Consider the following 9,428-nt stretch of genomic DNA (forward strand, 5'->3'; position numbering starts at 1 on the left):
AGTAAAAAGAAGTGTGGGTGTATCCTTTGATGAACGGATATATATAGATTCCATTGGAGTCCCTAGAGGAGTCCCAGATGAACACAAAGCAAGGAATCAGATAGGAGCAGGATTCAAATCTGTCCTTTTCTGGTAGGTAACTGTAAACAGAAATGTAGATTGGATAAATTATATTTACTATAACCAGCAGAGGTTTATTAATTATACCAGAGATGCATTGAAAGGAATAGCTGAACAATTGGATGCAACCAGCCGAATGGCATGGGAGAATAGGATCGCCCTGGACATGATCTTAGCAGAGATGGGAGGTGTGTGTGTAATGTTAGGGAATCGGTGCTGTACCTTCATCCCAAACAATACAGCTCCAGATGGTACTATAACTAAAGCCCTTCAAGGGCTCACCACTCTAGCTGATGAGTTAGCTGAGAACTCTGGAATAGACACCTCACTGACAGGTTGGCTGGATTCCTGGTTTGGGAAATGGAAAGGTATGGTGGTATCAATACTGACTTCTCTTATAATGGTAGCAGGAGTTTTAGTGGCTGTAGGATGCTGTATCATTCCCTGTGTGTGAGGATTAGTTCAACGATTAATTGAAACTGCCCTAATGAAACAAATGGAAGCAGACCCTCCCCCATACCCTGGGAAAATGCTTCATCTAGAAGAAAATAAAAACTCTCGAGAAGAAGAAGAAGAATGTAACATCATGCTGTCAGCTCCAGAGGCCTCATATGGAACCATGCCCTAGAAATGCAAAAGACAATAAGATTATGAAAAAGGAAAGGGGGAAGTTGTAAGAAAGGCAGGTATTGCTTTTGCAGAGGAGAAAAGCCGTTTCCATCAGAGGTGGCATGATAAGGGAATGACTAAGACAAAGAGGCTCCAGCAAAGGCTTGTAGAACATCTCTTATCACACAGACAAAAGGACAAACCGATTCCTACTGGATTAGTGTCTAGAAGGGTAGTCAAACATTTAACCAGGGCTAATGACATTGAGCATTTTTATTTTTTTTGTTACCAAAAAGGAAGGAAATAAACTAGTCAGGTAATCCCTTTAGGTGTAGCATAAAGAGAAGTAAACAGAGGCAGGACATGCGGGAAGAATTTTAGGCGCCTCGGACAGACTGTGAACCCTGGAGTACCTAACCAATGGGAAACAGGGGAGGGAAAAATTCGGCCGGGATTAGGAAATAAAAAGGTGTGTTTCAAGAACTGGAAGTGTGCCTACTTGCTAGGTCACCCGCTCTTGCAAGAACGTGAATAAAAACATGCTTCACAGAGGATTCTGCCTGAGCCTATTTCATTTGGACCGGAACTTATTTCTCACAGCACAAACTGTAAACATCGGTCTTATCACTCTGAGAACGAACCGTTGTCGGCACAACACGCTGTTAATTTCAGAGAGTTAGAAGAGGCCTAGCTAAGAAGTAAAATTACTGAACAGAAAGTTGGTTCTGTTTTACCTCAAACCAGGACAAGACTGAGAAACAAAATCAAAACTAAAACCACCTTCCTCCCCTTCCCGCTTCCTTCTTCCGAGGCTCAACTTCACTCCCCACTCTTCTACTTCCTCCCCCCACTCCAAGTGGCACAGGGGGGATGGGGAATGGGGGTTGCATTCAGTTCCTAATGCTTTGTCTTGGCCGCTCTTTCCTCCTCATGCTCTTCCCCTGTTCCAGTATCGGGTTCCTCCCATGGGATACAGTTCTTCATGAACTTCTCCAATGTGGGTCCTTCTCATGGGCTGCAGTCCTTCAAGAACATGGGTCCTCTCCATGGGGTACAGTCCTTCAGGAACAGACTGCTTCTGAGTGGATCCCCCATGGGGTCACAGGTCCTGCCAGAAAACCTGCTCCAGCGTGGGCCCCTCTCCACAGGCTGCAGCTTCCTTCAGGGAATATCCACCTGCTGCAGCTTGGAGTCTTCCATGGGCTGCAGGGTGGATATCTGCTCCACTGTGGTCCTCCATGGGCTGCAGAGGGACAACCTGTGTCACCATGGTCTTCTCCGCAGGCTGCAGGGGAATCTCCATTTCCAATGGGAAACAGGGGAGGGAAAAAATCGGCCGGGATTAGGGAATAAAAAGGTGTGTTTCAAGAACTGAAAGTGTGCCTACTTGCTAGGTCACCCGCTCTTGCAAGAACGTGAATAAAAATGTGCTTCACAGAGGATTCTGCTTGAGCCTATTTCATTCGGACCGGAACTTATTTCTCACAAAAGGAAGGAGGGAAAGGCATAACCCAGAAGTACCAGAGCACCCTTTAGACTAAAGGACAATGCTGTCAAAATAATAAATGGGTATAAACTGTCTATAAGTGCATTTAAGATGGGAATTAGAAGACATTTCTAATCATGGGTGATTCTTGAACATACTTCTAACCACAATGCAGCTCTGTGCGTGATGACAGGTAGAAAGTTAACTGTTCTGAAGATGTTTCACAATTATTTTAGGAAAGTGATTATAATGGCATAGTTGCATGGATAGCAGGGGATTGGATTCAAATGAACTAGGAAGTCTCCCTCAGTCCAATATTATTGTATCTGAAATCTTATTTATGTGCCTGAATCATTGAAAGTAATGGAAGCTGGATGTGTGCCTAACTGTGCAACTACAAAAGAGACTCTAGATGTGAAAAATCCCTCCCACCCCCAACTACAAGAAGAGAAGTAAGGAAGTTATTAGGACTACTAGGGTACTGTAGATTATGGATCGAGGGGTATACCCAGGCGGTGAAATTTTTATACGAAAAATTGACGGGGGAAGATAAGATAGAGTGGACACAGAATGACAATGAAAAACTAGAAGAACTAAAGTCAAAACTGATAAAAGCTCCGGTTCTGAGCCTACCATCATTAGAGGAAACCCTTCTATTTGTTTGTCAATGTGGAAAATGGGATAGCCCATGGAATTTTGGCCCAGGAATGGGGAGGGGTGAGGAAACCGGTAGCGTACTTATCAAAATTATTAGATCCAGTCAGCCGAGGTTGGCCAATATGCATCCAAGCGGTAGCATATTCCACTCGATACTAGTGGAAGAAAGTCGAAAACTCACTTTCAGGGGTAAGCTAATAGTTCACACTCCACACTCTGTAAGGAATATCTTAAATCAGAAAGCAGATAAATGGTTGACGGATTCTAGGATGTTGAAATATGAGGCCATTTTACTAGACAACAAAGACCTAACCTTGGTAACAGATAAGAATCAAAATCCTGCCCAGTTTCTATATGGGGAACCTAAAGAGGAACTAGTACACGATTGTTTAGAAGTAATAAATTATCAGACAAAAATCAGAGAAGATTTGACCGACCAAGCCTTATCAGTAGGAGAAAAGGTATACATAGATGGATCATCTAGGTGTATACAAGGGAAAAGAATGTCTGGATATGCAATAATAGATGGGAGTAACATGACGATTATCTGTCTCCTTCTCTAGAGACATTCAAAACCCGCCTGGACGCGTTCCTGTGCAACCTGCTCTAGGTGACCCTGCTCTGGCAGGGGGGTTGGACTAGATGATCTCCAGAGGTCCCTTCCAACCCTATGATTCTATGATTCTATGATTTTCTACCCATAGCATTAATGAGGGTACGAATTACACCCTGAGTCAGAGAAGGTGTTAGTCCCTTTGAAATTCTGTCGACTTGGATCCATTACACCAGAGTAAAGAAGGCACCAGAGTGAGATCAGGACAAACGGACCTCTACACTGACTCAAGAGCTTAAACTACGAATAACCAGAGACTCTTGATGAACTGTATCTGTGAGTCAGAACTTGTCTAAGTGACAGTTTGGGAATACTTTTTCTGTTACCTGTTGTATTGTTACTGTTACATTATTAGAAAGTCATGGGATTTATATATACTCCCTGGAGACCACAGTCTAGTGGGAAAGTAGAAAAGATTAAACCCCTGAAACTGTACTTGTATATATCGGGAAAGGATGTGCTTGTATGAGAACCCTTTGTGATTTTATATTTGTAGATAATATCACTGTAGATATAAGCAATCACTTAAATATTTTGTTTGTAACTTTACTGAAATTATGGGATGTGACTTTAATTATTCAGCTCCTGTTACGTCTTATTGATTGTTACAATCTAATTACACATTGAGTCAAGACTTATTACCTACCCTCATCAGAATTAATCTTGCATTGTTGAGGAGACTGCTGCAGCGTGGTGGTCTGTGTCAGCTGCTGGAACGCATCCAAAACAGTCGATGCAAGGCTCTAATCCCCATTTGTTACGACATGGAGGAGACGCGCATTAAAGGGGAAGAAATGTTAAAAACTTAATATTGTGACCTTTATCTTCCTTGCACAGGTATCTTAACCAGCGAGCTCCTTTGCCTTTAGACTCGCCGGTGCATCAATTTCAACCTGAAGTGGGGGCTTGTCCGGGATCTGGAAGGACGAGCCTCTGAAAGAAAAGTGGAAAGGACCTTACCTGGTATTACTCATTACTTATACAGCTGTAAAGGTGAAAGGTATAGATTCATAGAATCACAGAATCATTTAGGTTGGAAAAGACCCTTGGGATCATCGAGTCCAACCATCAACCCCACTCTACAAAGTTCTCCCTTACACCATATCCCTTAACACCACATCTAAACGATGCTTAAACACATCCAGGAATGGTGACTCCACCACCTCCCTGGGCAGCCTATTCCAGTGTCTGACCACTCTTTCTGTGAAGAATTTTTTCCTAATGTCCAGCCTAAACCTACCCTGCTGCAGCTTGAACCCATTCCCTCTTGTTCTATTGCTAATTACCCGTGAGAAGAGACCAGCACCAACCTCTCTACAATGTCCTTTCGAGTAGTTGTAGAGAGTGATGAGGTCTCCCCTCAGCCTCCTCTTCCTCAAACTAAACAGTCCCAGCTCCTTCAATCGCTCCTCATAAGATTTATTCTCCAGGCCCTTCACCAGCTTCGTTGCCCTCCTCTGCACTCGCTCCAGCATCATTCGTGGATACACTTCACCCATGTGAAGAAAACTCCACAGAAGGAGTGGATCTCTGAAGAAACAAGACCACTGAAGCTGAAACTCTCTCAATCTCAATGAATTGGAGTTGGGACTCTGAAAAGTCATGTATTGAGCTAGATTGTACACAAATCTTAGCATCCTTGTATTGTATTCTAATAATTGTTCTTATACCTTTGTTAGTGTATTTGTGCAGATATACAGGAACTAAAAGGGTTGATACTCCTCTGTTGCTTTTGCATAAAATTAGGGGACCCTAACTTATTTTACGGGGAACCAGGAAATCCAAAGGAAAGAATTTGCATTTCGATTTACTTAATTGCGGTGCTTCCTGAAGTTAAGAATGCTAACTGGTTTGTTCCTAAAAGAAAAAGTTGGTGTTGGATATGTGGAACTAAAACTAGAAAAGCCTTGCCCCTGCCCCCAACTGGTCAGGGCCCTGGGGGCAGTTGTTAAAAAATTGGAAATGAAATTTTTGATGCTGTCAAAGCAATGCAAAAAGGGGTATCTGAATTGGCTGAAATCACCTTGCAAAATAGAATGGCTCTCGATATGATGTTAAGCACAGTTTTAAATACTAGTTGCTGTGTAGATGTAGATCAGAGTGGCAGAATTTCTACAGACCTAGAAGAAATCTGGAAACAGACTAAAATGCTCCATGAGGTACAAAAGGATGACACATCTTATGGATTTGAGGAAACATTTAAATGGTTAACTTCCTGGTTCCCTGATCTGAGTCTATGGGTTAAAAACAAAAAAAAAAGTTATTGAGCTTTGTAATAATTGCCTCATTCACTTTTGTAATAATACAGTGTTTTTTGGAAATGTTCTACAGTAAGGAGACAAAGTTATGAGAAGTTGAGACTAATATAAGAGAAACAACAGTGAAGTTCCTCTTCTATACTCTCAAAGGTGGGGAATGATGTATTTTAGAAGGTAGAAAGTACTTTAGAAGGTAGAATCTCTCACTAAGCAAGAGCAAAGAGCTGTAAAAAGGTTACAAGGCCTTGTGAAACTGGACACTTTGTATAAACAATGCATGCCTTGCTAATTAATATGTCCTTGAAGAACAGAAGGCTGATAACAAGGGAATATCCCTCTGCAGGAGGCACCGAAAAGCAGCCGAGAACCACACAACTGCTAAAAGCAACAAAGATCTGCAGTAACTGGGGGAAAGGTAAAGGCAGCAGTGGGAGATCACGACCACCGACTCAATTAGAGACTGAACAGAACTACCCCCCCTACTGTACTGGAGCATGCACACATCAATTAAAGGACATTGTAGCTTTAAATGAAAGCAAGAGACTGTACTAACTAATAGAAATTGTTAAGATAAGGTACTAACCAATAATTATAATTAAGGGTGTGTATTTATGTGTTTTGAACCATATAAATATTCCGAGGAGTTTGTATACTGGTGTGCTAGCTTTGTGGATTACCACCTAGCACCTATCTCTGCGCAAATATGCAATAATAAAATACCTCTGTTCTGTGTGTACATTGGCATCTTGCACACCGGGCAAATGACCCCACTTTGGGACAACAGTACCAATTAGTCTTTTTATTATGAAATTGTATGAACTTTCTTAAAAGAGAGAGATATATATAGTTTACATTGTATACTGCATAGTCATGCTTAAGTCAGAATAACTAAAGGACCCCAGCTCATTGCAAGGGGAAGCCCCCACCCTGAAGATAAGGACCTTTGTCTCTCAGAATCTTAAAGCCATCCATGAAGAGGAAAGGATACCCCTGGACTACCAAGATAATGCCAGCATCCTCGTCCCTCTAACACCTCTGTGAAAGCCTCCCGTTATCTGACATCAGAGATAAGTAACTGTAGCAAGACTGACTCCAGGGACGTTTTGATCAAGAAAGAAGCAGATGGATGATGATGATGCCACAGAATTACAGCTGCTTTGCAAAATAGTAGTATATGTATGTTAAGTAGTAATTGGTCAAATCATCTATCCTCAGTCGGTACGAGCCAGTTCTGAAATTTTCATGACAGTTTTGGTGACCCAGATAGTACATAGCCGACTCTCCTGATCCAATGTCTCACTACCACCTGGACCCAAATGATCTGCACTGCCGGCTTGTGGGTGAGTTCACCTCAAGATACTCAGGCATGGGGGTAGTGGACCTTTGATCTTGATTGTCAGTAAGGAGGTGATTTTTTGTAATAATGGGGGGGTGGGCAAAGTATAGTGAAGAGGTCACCAGTAGATGGGATGGCCCATCAAAAGCCTGAGCCCTATGTCAGGAAATTTGGCCAGAAGCGACCGCCTTTGGTGACACATACCAAACGTGGCCACAGTCTGGTTCTTTTAATGATATTAAGCTGAGCTAGTTATGCCAGCAATTGGAGGATTGGTTCCCATCACAAATGGACTATTGTTATATCTGGGATAATTACTGGACTATTGGTGTATCAGGTATCAAAAAAAAATATTTTTCCCCTCTGGAGCAGAGAATAAGTAAGGATCTCTGAACGAATGGGAAAAATAAGACCTCTTTACAGTCCAGAATTTATAGATATCAGAGAAAAGTTTCCCCTTCAAGTCAGAAATTGAGTAAAATCTCCGTCTGAATGGGAAAATCAGGGACATTCCACATTCAGCTCTACCTGTCTTTCCTACTGCTCTTTTTTTTTTCCTGCTTTTACTCTGGTTTCTGCTTCAGCTATTGCTACTGCTTCGGATTTGTAAGAACCTCTCTGACAAAAATTATAGGGCCAGGAATGGAACCTAGACATTTTTCTGTGGGAACAGTCCATGTGCCATTTGCACCTGCTGATTTGTTTTTGGGGCAACAAGAAGTGCCCATGCTACAGGATCACGGAATCACGGAATTTCAGAGTTGGAAGGGACCTCTAGAGATCATCTAGTCCAGCTCCCCTGCTAAAGCAGGATTGCCTAGAGCACATTACTCAGGACTGCATACAGATGTCTGGAGAAGGTGATACAAACTACATGCGGCATCTTTTGCATTTATAACCCTACGTGGGATGACATGCAGCAACTATTAGGACTGTCTTTACTCCTGATGAAAGAATTAAAATCTGGCCGGGGGAAGCACAGGGCAGAACCCCATGGACAGACAATGATCCAGGTCAGTCCCCCAAATTTACCAGCCGATAGAGATATGCTGCAAAGAATGAGATGTAACTTGTAACTTGTACTTGTACCTAAACCACAGTGAAGATAAGCTCTTAGATATCTGAATAAGGTGGTTTCTTCTCCCTTTGGTCATGCCTTCATGTTACTATTACTTCTCCTTTACCTTAACTTTTTAAATGCCCAGGAGCACAATCTTAACACATGTGAATGTAAACCTTTGCTTCATTTTGACAAGTGTACATGCAAATTGAATATTTGCGTCTACCAATGACCTTGGTTGAAAGACAAGTCAAAATGAAGGTGGTATATCTTGTTTAGTGTGAAATTCAAACATTTCAGCTGAAAATTTGCTCAATTAAAAAAAAAATTGAGCACGGTACTGGATGGCCAGTTTGCACATGGAATATTATACTTGTCCATGAAATGCAGATGTCTGATTATTAATTCAGTTGCCTATTTGGATGGCCAAACTGCACTAGTTTCATATGCAGTGAAATGTAGCAAATACATAGTGGGTGTACTTTTACACGTGCTGTTTTTAGCATGTATGATATTTTGAAAGTTGGGCTTTTTTATACCATGACACTCTTTCAATTATCCTTCTTCATATAATTCTGTATAAAATTAATGCTGAATTATTCCTTGAGAATGCTCATTCTGACAAAATATTTATGCAATTTAATTTGTGGAACTCACTGAATTTCATCAAATATTTAGAGTTAAGCCTTTGTTGCGGATGGAGTGATGCATTTCACTCGTAAGAGAGAAGCATTGAAATATTTATTGATATAAACCAGCAATTTAACAAAGCTTGATAGTAAACGCAACAGTGTTTTAACAAGATTCAATGGCAAGGTACACTTGACTATTTATTGCATAGAGGACAGGGTCAGACAAAACTGTCAGGGAGACCCTCCCGTTGAGTCGAGGTTCAGAAAGAACCCACTTGCTTTCTAAACTCCTTCTCAGAGAGGAGTCTAGGTGCGGCTGGATCCAATCCTAGCCCCAGACTTGGTCAACCATTTATGTCTAAAGGATTATATATGCGTGTTGTGGTTTGGGCTGGACTGGCCACTGAGACAAACAACAGATGCTCTCCCCCATCTCTCTCTCCAAAGACAGGAGAGAGAGAGAGAAATAGACTTATGAGTTCAGAAAAAAACTAAACTACTTTAATGAAAATATTAATAAATTAATAAAATAATAAAAAAGAAAATAATGAAATATATGCAATATATACAAAAACAGTATCGAGCTCCCAGAATGACAATCACGTTACCAGCAGGCATGGGGAAAGTCCCAGACTGGACTCAGTAACGGATGGGAAC

Source organism: Larus michahellis, chromosome W, assembly GCF_964199755.1.
Source record: "Larus michahellis chromosome W, bLarMic1.1, whole genome shotgun sequence".
NCBI lineage: Eukaryota > Metazoa > Chordata > Aves > Charadriiformes > Laridae > Larus > Larus michahellis.